The sequence below is a fragment of the Artibeus jamaicensis genome, unplaced genomic scaffold, assembly GCF_021234435.1.
Source record: "Artibeus jamaicensis isolate MK-2021 breed Jamaican fruit bat unplaced genomic scaffold, CSHL_Jam_final contig_797, whole genome shotgun sequence".
NCBI classification, from domain to species: Eukaryota; Metazoa; Chordata; class Mammalia; order Chiroptera; family Phyllostomidae; genus Artibeus; species Artibeus jamaicensis.
This window is the reverse complement of record NW_026521977.1, coordinates 803,463-823,529: the sequence shown is the minus strand read 5'-3', so window position 1 is coordinate 823,529 and position 20,067 is coordinate 803,463. Positions and strand designations below refer to the sequence as shown.

At 44.4% G+C, this 20,067-nt stretch overlaps 1 protein-coding gene and 1 pseudogene across 5 annotated transcripts in view; both read left to right on the top strand.

The window, feature by feature from the left end:
- The window catches only part of DENND2B (DENN domain containing 2B), a 163,706-nt gene that overhangs the window by 36,546 nt on the left and 107,093 nt on the right, over nucleotides 1-20,067 (top strand). For 2 of the 5 annotated variants that reach the window (XM_037133821.2, XM_053673160.1), the window contains exon 2: nucleotides 16,248-16,336. The exons of 1 other annotated variant lie outside the window; for it this stretch is intronic. The gene's annotated coding sequence lies outside the window, so the exon portion shown is untranslated. Of the gene's footprint in view, nucleotides 1-16,247; nucleotides 16,337-16,820; nucleotides 17,065-20,067 lie in introns of those variants that run through there. 2 more of the 5 variants (XM_037133825.2, XM_037133820.2) reach the window with 2 other exon arrangements.
- LOC119040736 (40S ribosomal protein S15a-like) lies at nucleotides 4,556-4,970 on the top strand (annotated as a pseudogene).

Below are 20,067 nucleotides of genomic sequence, written 5' to 3'. Positions count from 1 at the left end.
AGTAAGGAGACCTGCTTAAGAACATCAGCAATAGGAATAGAGAGGAAGGGGGTGAATCCTAGAGAATTTAAAAGTGAAATAGTTAGGACCTAGAAGTGGGATATTAACAGTGAGGTTGAGGCCCTGGCTGGGTAGCTCAGCTGCTTCGAGCATTGTCTAGACATTCCAAGGTTGCAGGTTTGATCCCCGGTAGGGGACATACAAGAACCAATCAGTGAATGGGTAAATAAATTGAACAACAAATTGATGTTTCTTTCTCTCTCTCAAATCAGTAAATAAAAATAAATTTTAAGAAAGGGTGAAGCTGAGGAGAAAGAATGCCAAAATCTCTGCCCTGTGAGGGTATGTCCATGAAGTGCATTTGCATTTTTTATTCAGTAACCATCTCAGAGTTGTCTGGGCTCTTAGGGTTCACCTAGCCTGGCTTCATTTTCCAGGTGGGCGATTAGAGCCGGCAAGGGGGGAGGTAATATTCCCAATGCACGCAGCTGTTCAGAGGTAGAGCAGGACCTCTAATCCTGGCCTCTTATCTTCTAGGGGGAATTTTAAGAATCATAGCATGGTGGGAGGAGTGTGGGGTCAGAGAAAAGTTCTTTCTAGTTGGGCAACATGAGGTGATAACCAACCTCTCTGAGCAAAATTAAGCTTATTCAGAAACATTGAGATCAGTGGTTTTACTACTAAGAATTTTCTGTTTTTGAGAACCACTAGTCAAAGAGGACTGGTTTCTTCTGGTTCTGAAATTCTTGAGAGCAGAAAAGGAATGTAATATGACAAGTGTTGAATTGGGTTTCTTGGGAGACTGGCTGGTTTGCACTGTGTTGCCTTTCTGAGAGGGTTTCAAGAGTAAATTTGACACCACATGATGTTCACCGCAAGTGCCGACCACGGAACGTAACTGCTGAGGAGGACAGCACTGCTGTCGGTAGGCTGTGGCTAGTGCTGATCAGAGCCAAGAACTCAGTATTCGCAGAGTTACACTTTGGCTCTGTTTTTATCAACCTCCTCTCTCCACCTCCTTTAACACACACACACACACACACACACACACACACACACACACACACACACACTTTCCTCCATTCCCTTTTTCTCTCTTCCTCTCCATTTCTGTTTATTCTTCTTTCTCCACTGTTTTTCTTGTCTCATTTCCCTTTTGCCTCATCTATCGTCTCCTCTCCTGTATATCTTGTCGAAATAACTTCCTGTGTTGGAGCATCCTCCCCTTTTGGTTAAAGTCAGACATGACTACTGCACAGTACCTTGTAATATTGTTTTGTCTATATTTCCTGATGTGGTGACTGGCACTCAGTGATCTGAGCCAGAACCTGGGAGTCATTCTGGATCCTTCCTCCACATTCAGGCATCTTCAAGTTCTTGTATTCTATTAAAATAGCTCTTGGTCCTCCCTTCTGGTGACTGTTCTCATTGCCCCATACAGCAGGAGAGAGCAGGGAGAGAGATGACGTGGCAGAAAGGAAAGCAGACATGAGGGTCTCCTTCAGAATCCTCAGAGACCTTTAGCAAATCTCCAAATCCCAATTTAGAGTGTCTGTCTTTGCCTCTGACCCGCTTGCCACTCTCCCTCGGTCTCTGGCCCTCTGTGATTGCCTCGTTGGTTAGCTGTGCTTCTGTTGGCTGCGTTTGCAGAAATTCCAAGTCTGAAGAGAAACAGTAATTTAATAAGCAGAGTTTTGATAAACTGTCTTGGAGTACATAGACAGCGTCAAGCCTCATCTTCTTGCTGAACTTTCCCTAAGTGGACTTGCCCTCCTCAGCTCCTGCGGGCCTTTCCTTGGAAGAGGTGTGTCCACGCATTATTGGCAGCAGATGGTAGGCCTCTGCGTCAAGGATGAGTGGCTGCAATCTGTCATCACCTTCAGGACTCTCAAAATGGTTGACTTCCTTTGTTTGAGGAGAGCCAGTGTCTCCCAGTTGTAGCCTCTGGAGTCCCATGGCTGTGAGAAAAGTCTTCTGCTGGCATCTGCTGTGTTGGGGACAGTAGTCTTTGACCCTTTGTTCTTTTCACTCTGCCTCCCTCCTCCCAGTCACTAGCAGTGTTAGCCAACCAGCTACATGAGGCTGGGGACAATCACATTAACCCAGGGTAAGGAACCCTGGCATGGGGGGAATAATAGGCTCTCTGAATTCTTTCTTTCCTTCGGAGGACTAAGTGATACTTAAATGTGTTTCTTGACATCCTGGGAGTAATGCTCAGGAATTCCCCCAAATACGCTGTTTTCAGACTTCCAAACAAGCTTCCTCGGGTTTCTGTGCTTCAGGACCTTAAATTACTCCCTGCTCTCCCTCCACATTCCTTTGTTTTTCCTCTCATCATTTCACCCTCTGTTCCTCCCTTGAAACCCAGAGTGTGCTTTTTAACCCCCTACTGAATAGATTCCTCTATGGTTTTTTTTTTTACGTATTGGTTTTGGGTGGACAGCCAAATCTTAGTGGTTAGACAATTATATACTTTACATAGTGTTTTCTTTTCCTCTGTGTTGATCTCTAAGTGAATGAATGTTTATAAGCACCTCTTTTTTGTATAGAAATCAAACTAACTCTCTTCTATGAGGTTGGCCAGAAAGTCCATAATGGTTTTTTCCATAAAGTAAAAGACCCTTTTTTTTACTTTCACCAATAGCTTTATTGATTTTGATATTTTTAGAATGTCAGCTGTCTCCTGTATAGTATAACATTGTTTGTTCCCAGTTAATGTCTCGATGTGATTGCTATCAACTTCAACTGGTCTACCCAACCCTGGAACACTGTCCAGCAAGAAATCTCCAGCATGAAATGTCACAAACCACTTTTGACACATTTGATCCATCACAGCACCTTTCCATACACTGTAGAAAGTTCTTTGGCATTTTAGTTGCATTTTTACCTTTCTCGAAATAATAAAGTATGATATGCTGAGAAAGTTGCATATTTTCTTCCATCATCAATGTTAAAGTGGCTACACAAAATTCACCAATTTTAATAAGTTTTTTTAATGCACAGTGATATGATAGTTGTCACAATACAATCTAACAAAATTGTTTCTAATGAAGTTAAAGACAGATAAACACTGTTAGAGCCAGCTTATGGAAAAAACTAAACGAACTTTTGGCCAACCCAGTGCATAAAAATGGGATGTATCTAGTGCATGTATTGTCAGGGAAGGAACTAATCCTTACACAAATGAGAAGCTTCTAGGTTTCTACCCTTAGGGAAGAGAGAGAGAGTGGTTTAAAAAAGGGGGTCTTTTACTATAGGGCATTTGTGTTTGTTTAGTATGGCACCCATCAGTAGACCGGGGCCACCTCTGTGTTCCTAGGATGAGAACTAGATTTTGAGGGGTCACTGCTCTTCTTTCTTCCTGATCCTTCTTGCATCTCCCTCAGAAGAAGCACCGTAGTTTCTCATTACGGGAGATAAGCTGGTATGTATGTCTCCCAGCCATGCCTGACAGAGCTGACAAGCTGCGTTCCTGCTGTGTAATGTTTCAGTGACTACAGTCAAGCCGAGTCCTAGCTCACAAACAGCTATCAGATGACAGCTTAGTGTAGGAGGTTAAAAATCCACAAGAATTCACTCTGATAGTTAAAAATATCATTTTGTAATTCTCATCATGGTTAACCATGGTTTGGGGAGATAATGGCTCAGATTGTTTGGATTCCTGAGCTGCTCTGTGCCCTTGCTAAAGCTTGGATGGTCAGAGCCCCAAATAGGAGGTTCTGGTGTGAGTAGCAGGAAGGACAAACGGCAGATTAGGCAGGACTCAGCTGTCTCTTTCCTGTAAGCTCTCTAGCCACAAGACCCCAGAGCTGATTCCATGGGGATAAAAGTGTAGTTTTCTATCTTCCTGTTCTGCGTGAGGACTCAAGAGCCTCCTGAGCTAGGCATGTTACCTTCACAGTTGAAGGAGCTATACAGACTTGATTTTCTTTTTTTCCCTTCAGCGTGGTTGCCTGAGATGTTATTAAGATTCCATTTACCCCTGGGTCTGCAAATATAGTGTGCGGCCCCTGGATTCACACTTGTTCTAACCAGAATGGAGCAGAGTAAGGCATGGACTTCATCTGTCCTGTGCTCTGTATTTCAGTCGGTGAAACTCAGTCACCTTGACTCATCAGCTGACTCATATTCCTCAAGTCTCTGTCACGTATACATTTTCATTCTGTTGTCATGAACTTTTCTCTAAACTTGGGTAAAATGGTATCTATTGTCCTGTAAAATTTCATGTTGTTATGGTTCAGTTTGTGGAGGCCTTTTTCCCCTGATTATTTGTAGTGTATTGATTATCCCTCCCCATTAATTTGTCATATGCATTTTTGATATGCAAGTCTTCTCTAAGTCATCCATAAAAAGGGTGACCATGGTAGGATCTAGAGCAGGGGGGGTGCCTGGACTTCTAAGGTTTCCGGAGCGCCTCTTCCCAGTCGGTGTGGATCCATTCCGCAGTGCTGTTTGGGCCCACTGTCCTGAGATACCAGACTGTCCGGTGGCCAGTGCATTTCTGTTTTACCCACAAACTCAAGAGGGGTTTTTCTTCTTTCCGCCATCGTTCCGTGTCACCATAATGGTGCGCATGAATGTCCTGGCTGATGCTCTCAAGAGTATCAACAATGCTGAAAAGAGAGGCAAATGCCAGGTTCTTATCAGGCCGTGCTCCACAGTCATCGTCCGGTTTTTAACTGTGATGATGAAGCATGGCTACATTGGTGAATTTGAAATTATTGATGACCACAGAGTGGAAAATTGTTGTAAGCCTTACTGGCAGGTTAAACAGGTGTGGAGCAATCAGCCCCAGATTTGATGTGCAACTCAAAGATCTAGAAAAATGGCAGAAAAACCTGCTTCTGTCCCATCAGTTTGGTTTCATTGTACTGACAACCTCAGCAGGCATCATGGACCCTGAAGAAGCAAGATGAGAACACACAGGAGGGAAAATCCTGGGATTCTTTTTCTAGGGATGTAATATATATGTGCAAATAAAATGCCTCAATGGACTCTGGTGCTTTACTCGGTGGTTTTGAACGCGACAGCAGAGTAGCAAAAGCTCCTGTGGCAGTGTGCAGCCTTTGTATTAATTGGTGAATGCTGTTTCCCTGAAGTGAATGAGAACGTCTTGGCTTGTGATAACTCCACCGTCACCCTCATGGCTCAGCACAGGAGGGTGTCTGGCCCTGGATAACTGAGTCTGGGTTGGGGTCCAAGTGGTGAAGCTGTCCCTTTCTGGGGTCTTATATCAACCCTGGAACAAGTGGTGCCTTTTTTCTTGTTTTTAAGTTGATGTAATACTCCATGCACTGTTAACTGCCCTGAAAATAATATGGTCAGTTAACTACATAAGTGCTTGTAAGGAAGCAGGCAGGAGAAAGACAGCTAGAGCCCACAGCTCACTAAGACCTCAAAGCAAATTTGGATGGCATGTCAAAAAAAAAGAGAGGGTTTTTTCTGAGATCCAGCCCCTGACATTCTTGCATTCTTTGATGTGTGTGTGCATATGTATGTGTTTATATGGTGTGTAATGTATACCATAGACAAATACAGGGCCTGGAACAAATAATGCTCCTCTTTTAGCACAAGATCATTAGTTACAAAATCATAAGCATGTAATTCTGTGACATAACAATATCACACTCAAGTATACCATATGACATTTTAGGTGAAATGAAATTAAAACTATAAATGATTATACCCGTATTATTTATTACCCTACCAACCACACTCAAGCAGGCCTTACTTCTGCTGGACCTCCGTATGTATCATGAAAATATGCATGCATGTTATTTTAAAACCCCCAAACTGTTATTTATAGAACACTTGCTATCTGTTGCTAGGTATCTTGCTTATGTTATCTCCTTTATTCTTTATAATAATTCTATATTAATTTCATTAAATAAAAGTAATTACTTTTTTTTTTAGCATGACTTGTACTTAATCTCCAGTGATCAGTGCTCCCTTCTGTGTCCTTGCCACATTTCATAGTTCATTTACTCTGTTCTGGAGTTTTGCCTATGATATTGCTAATTTATTAAATATTTATGGAACACTTAACTATGTGTAAAGAGATCCCCTGCATTACAGTCTGTTGGAAATTTAAAGAGGAATAAGAAATTGTCCCTTTGCTCAGACGAGGTTATATGTGATTAAAAATATGAAGGAATGGGCCCTGGCCAGGTAGCTCAGTTGGTTAGAGTATTATCCTAATATGTCAAGGTTGCAGGTTCAGTCCCTGGTCAGGACACATATGCAGACTGGTGTAGCCACTGTGGAAAAAACAGTGTAGAATCTCCTAAAAAAACTAAAAATGGAACTGCCTTTTGATCCGATGATCCCACTGCTGGGATTATACCATAAGAACCCTGAAACACCAGTTTAAAAGAACCTATGCACCCTACTGTTCATAGTAGCTTTATTTACAATAGCCAAGTGCTGGAAAAAGCCTAAGTCCCCATCAGTAGATGAGTGGATCAAAAAACTGTGGTACATTTACACAATGGAATACTACACAGCAAAAAGAAAGAAGGAGCTCCTACCCTTCACAACAGCGTGGATGGATCTGGAGAGCATTATGCTAAATGAAATAAGCCAGGTGGTAAAAGACAAATTCCATATAATCTCACCAGTAAGTGTAACCTAATCAGCAAAACAAACAAGTGAGCATAATAGAACCAGAGACTTGGAAATAAAGAACAAACTGACAGTGACTAGAGGGGAGGGGGAGGGGGATGACGGGGAAAGAAGAGGAAGGGTCAAGTCAAGGAACATGTATAAAGGACCCATGGACAAGAACAATGGTGCAGGGAGGATTGAATGTGGAAAGGGGTGTGGGCAGGGCAGGGGAGAGCATTGGGGGACAAATGGGGACAACAGTAATTGAACAACAATAAGAAAAATTTAAAAAAAGAATCAACCAATGAATGCCTAAGTGAAACAAATAGATGTTTCTCTCTTTCCCCTTTCCTCCCCTCTCTCTCTAAAAATTAATAAATAAAACAGTAAAAAATATGAAGGAATAAACAATGGCTTGATGGGGGAAAGTGGGAAAGCAAAGAACATAAAAGAGAGAGTCCTGAATGTGAATGGAATGCTGACACTAGCTCATGCACAAAGTTCTGAATGGAAATCTTAGGAAGCCATAGTGGTGGTGTGGTCCATGTTAGAACTTCTTTACAAGGATGAAAGGTATCCAACTGACTGATGGTTTTAAATCCTCTCCCAGCACTTTGTTGGGAGTATCTTTCTGAGTTTGAGGGTAAGGAGATGCAGGCCTGGAAAGAGGGTCTGCTTTTGAAATCTTTCATTTGAAAATGTTATTTAAAAAATGGAGAATATATTTTCATAAGTTTAAATGTGAATGTGTCCGGTAGCTGTTACCCAGCTGAACATTACTATTAGCTTTGAAATCTTCTATGTGAACAACTGCATTAAGAAAATAAACATATATGTTAAATTGAAGTAATAAAATAGTAATAGTATAAAGTATTTAGAACTTAGTAAAAAGAAAAAAATGGCCAGCAGGCAATTATAGTTTTGGTATACTTTTTTTACTTGTATGTGATTTTACGTTTTTAGAATAGTTACGGCTTTGTCATGCATAATCACATGAGCTTTGTCTGATGCGGTACAAGCCTTCACAGTCATCACTTAACTTTTAAATAAAGTAATGCATGTATGGATTGTGAATTTGAATGGCACAAAAAGCATAGTGAAAAGCAGGTCTTTATTTCACGCTTTCTCTCCCTAGAGGCTGATTAGTTTGCGGATTGCTGTCATCTTTTTTATGGCTGCACAGCAGTCCATCTGGCGCACTGATCTTCAACCTTTTTCATATCATGGCACACATAAACTAATTATTAAAATTCTGCAGCACACCAAAAATATATATTTTTTGCCAATCTGACAAAAAATAGGTATAATTTTGATTCAATGAACAACTGAACAACTATTGTGTTGGCTGTTTTCTTTTTTTTTTGACAATCTGAGGGAAAAGAGGTCAGTGGCCCCTGAATAAACAGTCAAATGTTGAATGTTTTGAGAGTTCTTGCAGCACACTGGTTGAAAATTGCTGATTTGGTGCAGTGTTTTTCATACTGCAGGTCATCGCCAGCTGGTTGTGAAGTCAGTTTTGTGGGTCTGTAACAAACTGTCTTCTTAATATAATAGACTAGTATAGAAAGTAACAGAGAAAAATCACACATGGCAAAGAAAAGTATTACTTTGAGAAACCTTTTCGGTTCAGTTTTATACACACATGCACACACACAGGGTCTGTCACACATGTATATATTATATTACAATATAAAAGTACACTTTTATAATGTGATATAGGATGTAATGTAGTATAAAATTTACAAGTCTAGTAATGATTGACATGGAGGTTGTTTCATTATTATAAATAATGCAGGGAACATGCATTCCCCCCTAATGTTTGGAATTTTTTTCGTAGTATAACTTCCTAAAAATGAGGCTATTGAGTCAAAGGATAGGAGCATTTTAATTGATCTAGCCAAGTTATGGTCCAAGAGCCATGTCCTATTTCCTGTTTAATAAATGCCATCTGTACTTTGTTCAGCATAGGTTATTTTTAACATTTTAAATAACATTTAAATAACATAGGTTATTTTAGCATTATATATGTGACATGGATTCTTTAACAAAATGGGATAATTTATTTTTTCCCAAGCAACATAAAGCAAACACTTCCCTATTTTACTAAATATTCTACATCCACAGTTCTCATTCCGAGAGCAGCTTTTCTAGGATTTAGAGTGTGAAGGGTGACTACTCTAGTAACCGCTGCCCACCTTTATGATTTGTACCATATGTACTTTTATTTATTTATTTATCTTTAAGTTGGCTTTTTGAAAGCTTTTTATTTTTAAGTAATTTTAGATTTGCAGAGCAGTTGCAAAGACACTTCCCCTAATCTTAGGTAACTGTGGCACAGTTATCAGAGGGTGTAATATAAACATAAACTTAGTTAACTAGAGACTTGATTTGGATTTTATTAGTTTTTCCCACTAAGGTCCTTCTTCTGTTCTAGGATCTGCCTCATCCAGGATTCCCCCTTGAATTTAGTTGGTGTGTCTTTTGGTCTCCTCCTGTCTGTGACAGTTCCTCAGTCTGTCTTTGTTTTTATAACCTTGACACTTTTGAGGCATGCTGGGCAGGCACTTTATATGACATGCCTCAAGTTAGGTATGTTTGATTTTTTCCTCATGATTAGATTGAGGTTATGGACTTTGGGGAAGAACACCACAGCTTTCTCCACTGCCAAGTTCACGATTTCTGCCATTGTAGTTAATACATATTCTGGAAGAGACACATAGCAAGTATCCTGTTTCTCTTTAAACTTTTGCCCATTGATTTTAGCAAAACAGTACTAAAAGCAAATAAAAAACTTATATACCTTCTTTAGCATTGGTTTAATCAATGAGATCAGTGAAAATGGGGTTAATAGCTGGGGTTATCTTTTTTCTTACGCACATTAAAAAATATAAAAATACTGAAAACTTAAAAAAATATTTGTCCATGTACCACTTGTGCTCATCTTGTATGTATACTGTATCTTGAAAACCCTGGACCACTCTGGGTGCTAAGCACCAAATGGTTTAGGTTCTATGGTGATATTGTTGATCTCTTATTAATTAGATTGAGTAGCTGGTTGGTTGGTTTCTTTAGTTCATATATTAAAACTTCATTAATTGTTCTTGGTGCAGAGAGTTCCAAACCAGGATTCAGAATTAAGACATAGTAGTTCTTCCTGAAGACTATTAGAGGCTAGAGGGAGAATTAGGGTGAATTAGCCTTGATGCACCAAAACACAAGGCAGCGAGCACAGCTGACACTGGAGTAGCAGACTGCTCCGGGGAAGGCTGGGGTAGAGGTAGAGGACCCAGTCCAGCTGGAGGAAATCAGGGAGATGGCATAGAGGGGACACAGTCTGGGTCCACATTCCCCAGCTTGACCCAGAGCTTATTTTGTGATGTACTCCTTTTCCAGGCTCAAGGGATTTTCTTGGTTATATCATGGAAGAGCCATTTGAGTCCCTGTTCTTTTTATTTCTCATGTCTTTTCCTCCTACTTTGTACCCTGCCTCCTCATTCTGCAGCTTTGGTTGTGACAGATTATGATCTTGGTTGAGTCTTGGTTGGGTAGCTCAGTTGACTGGAGCATCATCCTGATATGCCAGGGCTGTGGGTTCAATCCCTGGTCAAGGCACATACAGGAGGCAACCAATGGATGCATGGGTAGATGGAACAATAGATCAATGTTTCTCTCTCTTCCTTCCTCTCTCTAAAATCAGTAAAATAGTAAAATAATAATTAAAAAAACATCTTGGTCGAGCTCAAAGTTCTAAGCCAAGTAAGCATGAGAAACCCATTCTGAATGGGTAAAATGGTATTTTTGTAGGGGCCTCCCCGGTGCAGTCTATGCTTGCCCCAAGACTGTGTGTATGTGGCCAACTATTAAAATGCTTGGACTTAACAAGGGCAGTGGTTAGGGGCCTGTGGATTTGAGAAATTCTAGGAAGTCAGCATTAGATGAGTGTTGTGACAGATACTCCAAGAGGCTGGATCAAGCCACTGAGTACCTTGGGCCCTGGGGACCGGAACTTTGAGTTTCCTGTGGAAGGTTGTGAACTGAGGGGAGGTGAACTAGGGCTGGAAGGCTGGCAGACTGAAGGACATCATACTCAGCCTGGCCTGAAGATGTTCATCAACTGTTTCACCACCGGGAAGTGGGATCTCTTATAGGATAATTATAGGCTGAACCCACACTTCTCTAGTTCACAGCCTTACAATTGGTTGGGGGGTATACTTTGAAGAGTGAGGGGTGAGAGATGAGTGGGAGTCAGGTGAGATTAAGGCAAGGCCCTGGGAGAGTTCCCATCCATAAATGCCAGGACTTGTGCGTACAATGGACATTTCTCTATTTTCCCAGGAAGGCTGTGCAAGCAAGTATGTGTAGCAGTGGCCAGCTCGTTGGAGGTCCTGCCAGATGTGGCTCTCAGACAGAGGGGGCTGGGATTGCCATCTGGAGGGAGACATTTGTTTTGTCGGTTCAAAGACCTTATAATACCCATGAAGAGACTGCTTGATTTGCAATAGGCAGACTGCCTTCCAGCAGGACTTATGTGTTACCAGTTCTTCTGCTTTGCAAAGGTGGCTTTGTTTTGGACGATGGCTAGCAGTGAGCCCCTGGCAGAGCCTCAGTCTTCTCCCAGGCACTTCCCAGGCCTTTTCCTAATTTTTCCCTCCTGTGGTTGGTGCCTTTCTCCTCTCCCCAGTCTTCCCTTGGCAGGAAGCCTGAGTCTGCCATCTTTTCCTCTAGAAAAGGCAGCCTTTAGTTAGTGACAGTCTTGTGTCTGATTCCAGGCAGATGTCTCCAGAGCCCTAGGTCAAGGGCACGGCTGAAAGGTGTAGATGGAGGCTCTAAAACAAGCTCCTGCTGCTGCATGAACTTATTCAAAAAGCAGCAGGACTAGGTGACTGGAATAGAACAGTGCAGTAGAACATTCAAGCTAGAAGGACCGTTGGAGAACAGCTAGTTCCAACAGCCCTCTCATTATATGCAGGAAAAAGCTGAGGTCCTAAGGGGCACAGGGACTTGCTCAAGCTGTCCCTACCCTAGAAAATAGGACCTGGGTTCCAGTGTGCCACTCTCTGTTTCTGGGTTTTTAACCCCCCCCCCCCATATTGCCTCTCAGAGGTGGAGAAGAAAAAATGGAAAACCCTAAAAGGGTTTTTGTACAAAGCCTGCCTGCTCACCTGGCAGCCAGAGTCCAGTATAAGAGAACTGGGCAGGACCCACACTGATTCATGATGACGTGGGTGGAACTGGATGACTTCAGGGGAGATGCTGCTGGACCCCGACCTGGTGGGCATCGGGGGCGAGGCTCCCCAGAGGTATCTGATGGCATATTGCCTCCCCTAGGCATTCTAACATCCAACCAGTAGTATTTTTTAAAGATTATTTATTTATTTTAGAGAGAGGGGAAGGGAGAAAGAAAGAGAGGGAGAGAAACATCTGTGTGTGGTTGCCTCTCATGTGCCCCCAACTGGGGACCTGGCCTGCAACCCAGGCATGTGCCCTGACTGGGAATTGAATCAGTGACCCTTTAGTTCGCAGGCCAGTGCTCAGTCCACTGAGCCACACCAGCCAGGGCAAACCAGTAGTATTAAATAGCTGACTTTTCTTGATTCTTCCTTTGACTAAAAAGTGATGAGTGACTTTAAAAGATTTACTCTGCTCCTGTGTTCTGTGTTTTCAACAGAATTTCAGTTGTTTTTAAAGAGACAAAATATGATTAATTCTTCTAGTGACCAAGTCTAGAATCTATTACAAAGTCTTACATGTACCAAGTTGGTGTAATATAAGTCTGTCCACTGAAATTCTCTCATCTTATGGAGAGGACAACTGTTTCTGTTTTTGTTTTTCAAAGTCTTTTTTAGGGATTCATTTATCCCACACACATTAATTAGTTTTCCACTGCGAGTGAAATACTATAGTGGACAGACCTCAAGGGTTTCATGACTGTGAGGGGGACAGGGGTACAAGTAACGGTGATAAAGTGATGTAAATACCATAACAAATACACCTTCCAACTACTGTGGCCTTGCCAAATAGACAAACAGATCCTGCCAGGAGATCAAGAAATATTTCACAGAGGAGGTGTTAACTGGGTGTGGCCTTGAAGGCAACCAGGTTTTGCTGGTTGGGGAAGGAGAAGCCCTCAGAGGAAGGTCACAGTGTGACAGGGGTGGAGAGGGAGAGGGAGCATGCCCTTCTCAGAGCCCGGGGTGACATGCTGTGTTGTGCCTATAATGGGGTGGTGGCAGCGGCAGGGGGAGTGGGCAGGAGATGAAGCCAGAAAGGGCCTCGGGCTTAGATGGAACTGTATCTCCTGAGAGGGGGTTGGACTTAATCACGTTGCTCGCGCTGTTATTTGCGCCTCATTATCTCCACCCTCCAGATAAGACTGGAGAAAATTTATTTGAAATAAATTTTCAAAATGTATTTTAGTAATGGAGAAACATTTTTTCAAACCTTTTACATCAATCTCCAAATTTTAAAATACTGATTGGTTCCCTCCCCTATGTGCCCCAACCAGAGATCGAACCCATGATCTAGGTATGTGTGCTCTGACTGGGAATCAGACCCACAGCCTTTTGGTGTTTGGGATGATGCTTCAACCAATGGAACCACCCAGCCAGGGTCTTTTTAACTTTTTAAATTTAAGTAACAACATATTTTCTGTAAGCACAGTGACTTGCACAGTGAAGGTGAGAGAAAGTGTTTTTGTCCCGGATTGGAGCAGACTCGAGAAGACATTCTCATCTGTGGGATCTGGGCTGTTGCTGCGTCCTGCTTGGTTTGGCAGTGACACTGGCGGTGGAGCGCCTGTGAGTGGACACTGTGGTAATGGGAGAGGCTGTAAAACCCTGGAGCACGTCCCCAGAAGAGTGACCTTACGAGTGAAGTTCTGGGAAACAAACCACAGGGAGACTTTACAGGAATTTTTGGTTAAGCCAATAAGCAGGACACATGAGGAAAGGAGATGTAATTACAGTTTGTTAGTCTATGAAAAAATACAATGAGTGACATGAAATAGCTGTTCTAAGCTGCTTCTTCCTGTAAGACAGGAAAAGATGGTTTTTTCCGCATCCATGTAGCAAATATTTACTGAGTGCCAGCTGTGAGGTGGTCCCTGTACTGAATGTAGAAAATGTGGTGCTCACCAAAAAACAGTCCACGTTTCTGCTCCTAAGGAATCATGGGGGAAGGCTGACATTAAACAAAAATTGCACAGATACCCAATAACAAATTATGGTGAGTGCTGTGAAGGATGAGTTTTTGTTTAGATTGGAGGATCATGCAGGAGCTGTCCGAGCAGGTGAGGCAAGTCAAGGCACGGTGAGTAAGTCAGCCAGGCAAAGACTAGGGTGTGGGGAGTGTCCCAGGCAAAGGGGAATGGCAAAAAAAAACAAACAAAAAAAAAAACCTGGGAGTTTTGGGGAACTACAGAAAGGCTTGTGTAGCTAGCATACAGAGGGGGAGGGCAGGAAACATATTTAGAGGAGGCTGGAGAAGGATTGTTCTGAGCCTCATAGGTCAGGTAAGAAGTTAGATTTTTATCCTAAGTGCGGTGGGAAATGACAGGCTCTGGTGTAAAAGGTAATTCAGACAGCTCCGTGGAGAAGGGAGTGGAAGCTGTGGCAATTAGGAGGTTTTTGCAATAATTAAGGAAAGGGACTTGGGTGGCAGTAGAGGTGCAGAAAAATGGACAGGTAAAAGACACATTTTGGAAGTAGAATTCCTTGAAATTGGTAAATGGATTAGATGAGGGGAGAGAGAGGTAGGGAGATGGATGTCTCCCAGGGTTTTGGTACAAGCATGGCACTGAAGGCTGTTTAAAGCCCTATCCTTCGAGACAGGACAAGTAGGTTTGGTCTGAATCCAGCCTCATAGAAGCAGCAGAAGGATTCAGCTGTCCACTGGCTCCGCCCATTTCAAGGAGCTCAGACACAACAGCAGCACCCCAAGCAGGGATTCCAGTTCTGCTTGGGGCACTTCCTGAGTCTCCACTGGCTGCAGACTGGCTCTAGGGAACCTGTATAATTCCATCCGCCACTAGGGGGAGCATGGCCTGCATTCTGTGTCTGATCTGGAGGGATTTTTGAAGTTTAGATTGTTTTAAATACTGACTTATATCAGCTTGGCCCTGGCCCCTGGCCCCCCTCACTTCTTGGAAAAATGCCTGACACATGGCAGGTGCTCAGTAAATCGTGGTGATAATATTAAAACTGTGAATAATATCTTATTTTAGAAATGGATGGGCATCACCTCTGCTTTCTCAGTAGGAAGATAGGGCAAGTGGAATATGCATTTTGAGAGTCAGGAAAAGAGCAGAGGGATGCTGTTGGGAGTGGGAAGACGGAGAGACTGGAGGTGTTTGTTGGTCTTAACTTGCCGTTTCATCCTCTCTTTGTATACTTGAGACATGATGAGGGATTCCTGAGCTAGCACTTGGGTCAGATTGGGCATTTCAGTGGTGACTGGGTGTGTACCCCCTTTGAGGCTTTTTGTGCTCTTCTTGGGGGGGATGATGACTGTTCCAGGTTTTTGTTGTTTGTCTGTGGTGAAGAGCAGCTGAGATGAATGACATTCCTAGCTCAGTGCCTGATTTAAGGAGAATGCTTTCACACATTATCTCTCTTTGTGTTCACCTCAGCCCTCTCAGTTGTGAGAGGCTTTGCAGATGGGAACTGGAGGTTGGATGACTTTGCCCAAGGGCATGGGGCTAGTGGTGGAGCCAGACACTGCCAAGTTCTTCTGATTCCTGCTCTGCCTGGTGCTCTTGGACTGCTGTGCTCAATATACATGGGAGAGAGTAGAAAGGCTCGGGTATGATTTCTGGATTTGATATCATCTGGTTCTGTGACCTTGGGCAAGTCATTTGACCTGTATTTCAGATTTTTAAAAATCTGATAAATTAGTACAATGATATCAGCCCTAACTCTCAGGCCTATTGTGTTGACCAGGTGAGCCAAGATTTGTGTATGTATTTTGGGGAAAAAGTAAGATAATTTATAGCTACAGGGCAGGACTTTTTTCCTCTGAAATGTGCACCCATCCTTCCATATCTCGTAGATCCTATCATAAGAGTCTTCAGACTATAAGGATGGTGGTCTGGCCTATCTCACCACCATTCAGAAAGATCCCCGACCTTCCCCTGGGAACCCTGCCTTGTATTTCATAACTGGTAATTAAAAAGTTGTTAGTTTGTATGATTAGATGGCACTGTACTTTAGTGGAAAGTGCACTGGACTAGGGGGCAGCAGACTACCTCCACTTTTTGACTGCACAACTAGCTTTGTAACTGTGGTCTAAAGGTTTGATCTCTCTGAACCTCAGTTTTCCCATCTATAAAATGGCAATAATACCTATCCAATGTATTTCAAAAGGTTCTGAAGATCAAACAAAATAGTGCACATAAATGCATAAATACACCCGGGGGATTAAACTTAGAGAGCCTGCTGTTCCTGTGTACTGTGCCAGCTCTTGGACAGGGGTGGTACTCTTCCTGGTCATGAAGGCAGCTCACCAGAGGCCTGGGCTTTAGCTGCAGGCCCAGAGCAGGGAAGAGAGGTGAGAATGTAGCTGTATCACCTTTGTTGCTTGGGCTATGACTCTGGACTTGCCCAGGACTCTAACTGGTCCTGACCTAGTGTCTTTCCTCTCCATTACAGGAAGATGAGAGACTGCTTGGGCACCAGCACTAGTACCGTGAGTCCCTGCACTGGTTAAAGCCATCGCCACCACCTGGGCAGGCAGCAAGGTAAGCAGAGAGGCCAGTCCAGACGAGCTCTTGGGATGTGAATGCATTTCCGCCTCAGCTGCTGCCTGGAAAATCCCAAGTGCACAAACAAGTCAAGGCAGTGTGTCTGGGTTCGTCTAGCACCATACTCCAGGACCCAGAGAAAGGGCTTGCTTTCCCTCCTAGTGCTACAGCTCCCCCCGACCCCCTGCCGTGGGATTCTTCCAAGTTATTAAAAAAAAAAAAAGGGAGACACTGGAGGGGAGGAAAACAAGTCCACTGACTGTCTTCTCCCTTCTCCCCTCTGAGCTGTTTAAGCAAGTTCCCAGGAGCAGCCCAGAGCCCTTGTTTGACTGGAAGGGAGGTAGGAGGAGTGGAATGCATGCAAAAACCGAGCTGATCAAAAGACAGTGCTGTTTCATGGAAGCCTCCCAGAACTGAGAGAGAGAGAAAGAGAGAGAGGGAGGGAGGGAGAGAGAGAGAGGGAGGGAGAGGGCGCAAGCGAGCGCGCACGAGCTAGTGCTGGCGAGAACAGGGTCTCCATGACAACTGGCCTGGCCAGTTAGCCGAGCTCTGCTCATTTGGCTGGAAGGAGCACCACGAAAGGTCAGAGGAAGGAGCTGTGGGAAGCTCGCAGCAGGTATCAGAGCTAAGTGAGTGGATTTGGGGCCCTGGGCTCCCTAACAGACTGTGGTGTGAGCCAAACTCTGCCGAGAATGGAGTGGGCAGGAAAGCACCGGGACTTTCAGGTAAGGTCAGCCTGGGCTTGGATTGTTTTTCCTCCTTTCCTGGCCATCGTCATCGTGGGCTGTTTTCTGGGAGGCAGGCGAGTGTCTGTACTTTCTGCTCAGGGTTTGGGGCTCAGGAATGATGTCATGCTCCAACAGTTGGATTCTATTAGCTTAAGGAGGAGGGGTACAGCCAATTTTCTTGACTTTGCAAGTCTAGCTGATCTCACTTTCGCTGAACCTGAAGTGTTCAGACTTCACTATAGAAATCATCTTACTTTTATTTAGAACAAAGGCTTAGGATATTTTACAGAAAGACTCTGGTATAGAGAAAAAGAGTTCTCATCACTCTGGCGTTGTGTTTGTAGTTCTTATGTGGAAACTCCAGTGTCTTTGAGTGACTAGGTTTGTTCTAGTGAACACTGTCTGTTTTGTCTCTCGATGCTGCTGTGTTTGACCTGCAATGAAAAAAATGTTAATTAACTCAGCTAGGAGCCTGTGGGGAGTTCCGGGTCTCTCTGGAGCAATTACCAGGACAGAGGGACTGTCTCAGGGATATCTACACTGGGGTCTGGGGTGTGTGTGTGCCCATGTGTGTGCCTCCCAGTCTGTCTGTCTGTCTGTCTCTCCCTCCCCCTCCCATGTAGCTCGGTAAGAAGCAGACTATCCTCTCTCATTAATAAGGTCCATCACAGGCTTTCTGTAAAGATATATGGGGGTGGGGGGAGGTAGGGGGCGGGTCTTGTCTTGGAGGGCCTGCAAAGAGGTTTCTTATCCAGATTTGTGAGTGAGTTCTCAGCAGCAGCTGCTGAGAGCTAGGCTGCCTGAGGAGACATGAGGTGCTGGGGTTGTGCCGATGGAACCCTTGGGTTAATGTTTTAACCAGATCTCAGAGCATGCAATGTGCCCCTGCCCTGTTTGTCCTCTGTTTCAGTAAAACTTGTTCTGACCTACCGGTGTTGCGTGTGGGGAGCTCACAATGTGGCCTAGGAGTGGAGACTCAGTCAGGAGGGCACTTTCCTAGGCGAAGGGGGAGCTAGGTTGCCTGAGGTCTCAGGAGGACAAATGCAGTGGATGCTCCCTGCAGTGGACACCCGTCAGGAGGTGTGCCTCTGCCTCAGCCATGCTCCATCTTAAACTCACTCCTGGACCTCAGGCAACTTTGGTTTCTCTGTGGGGTGAAGGAACAGCTGCCTTCCTGGCTCTTCGGTTTTTCTTCTTGAACTTTCTGAACAGAATGTCTTTTGTATTCTGGCAAACAATGAGGGGGCCTTCTGCTCCACTCCGGGTCAGCTCGCCAATGAAAGCACTGGCCATCCCCACTCCGGGCTCCTGAATGTGCACGTGTGCACACGGATGTTGTGGCCTGAGGGTCCTCGAGGGTGAGCTTAGTGGCCCTGGACCTCAGATGGGCCTCTTCTGAAACAAGGCATCTTTTTACTTCAGGGATCCCCTGCTTGGGTGAAATGTGTTTTACTGGGGGGATACAGCAGAACACTGTTGGTTGGGACTAAAGTCGCAGGGTGTGAGGTGGAGGCCCTACTGCATGGCGGTGGGCAGTGCAGGTCCAGGGTGGCAGTTCCTCTCCACTCATGTGGTTGTGGGTGGGGCTTCTCTGATTCTGTTGCCCCCTCATATGGACAGAGGCTAGCAGGTGACCTTTCTTTGGGTGTTGCAGACAAATGATGGGTTTGGGGTTAGGAGACTTGAGTCCCTGGCCAGGTTCTCAAGGTGGACCTGGGCAAATCCCTCAACCTGTCTGACCTTCAGATTTAGTAGCTCTGTGATGGAAATAATGATAAAACTATTTCACAGGATTATTGGGAGGAGCAATGGGATATTTTCCATGAAAGCAGTTTTAAATAAGTCAAGTCCTATATAGTGTAAGATGAATTGAAATTTGAAGGATGGCCCAATGCTCCTCTGGAAAGTCACTTTGCCTCTCTGCTTTTTAAAGTACCCTAATCTCTTCTGCATTTATAAATAAAAGTGAGAAAAACCTTAGAAGACTTCTTTAAAATGTTAAAGGAAAAAGTGGTGCTTTCTGGGGTTGTGAAGTTTAGAAAGAGTGGTGTTCACTGCAGACTTTGAGCCTCGGGAACGACCCTTCAGAGAGGACCCTTCCTGAGGTCACTTGACTTGAGTTTCAGTACAGAGGAGAGGGCTTCCAGGGGACCCTGTGCTTTCACCATGCCCCACTGCTAGCTGGCAGTTACGATGCCCTACATTTCAGTAGCTGGAGCAGAGGCTCCTGGTTGGCAGGGCTCGTTCCTTTCTCCTGCTTGGTCCTGCTGGAGAAGCGGCTCAGAGAGGGCACAAAGGCCTGTCTCCTCCATTCTGGGCTGGAAAGGCAGAGCTTCAACTGGCAGGAAGAGTTACTGCTCTGCCAGAGCCCTTGGGGGCTGGGTAGCTCTTTCATGAACTCCTGTGGCTGCAGCTTAGAGGGAAACAAGAAAGAAAGAAACAAGGAAGTGGGAATTCCAAGGGCAGAGATACTTGATAGGCCGTGGGACTGTGCCAAGGCACAGAGGTGCAGGGGAGGGGTGACGCCATCAAGGGCATCTGAGATCTGTTCTCAGGGAATTGGTGGGGCTCCTGGTATACTAGGTGGGAACCCAGGGAGGGGACGTGCACCCATGGGATGGGCCTCAGCTTTTGTTGTCAGACAGGGGAAAACCCGCCAGCCATGCCCTGGCGTGGTGGCCAGGAAGAAGCCCCTAGAAAGACCCAGGCAGGCACATTTTTTTTTTTTTTTTAAACAGAGGCCTTTTTCCAGGTGAATCACGTCACGGCAGCTTCTAAGGCCCCAGGGGAAGTTGTCTACAGCTTAGACTGGGGCTGCAGCTGCTCCCCACTCCTGGTCAACCCAGCTTCCCAGAACTGAGTCACAACTTGGATCCCTCCATATTCCTTAAGGATTGAAAAGTAACATTCCTGTTCTCATTCTCTCTCTTCCCCTTCCTCTACTCCCCTTGCTGCACACTCTCTCCCTGAGCTCCCTCTCGCTAAAATTAGGCTGATCAG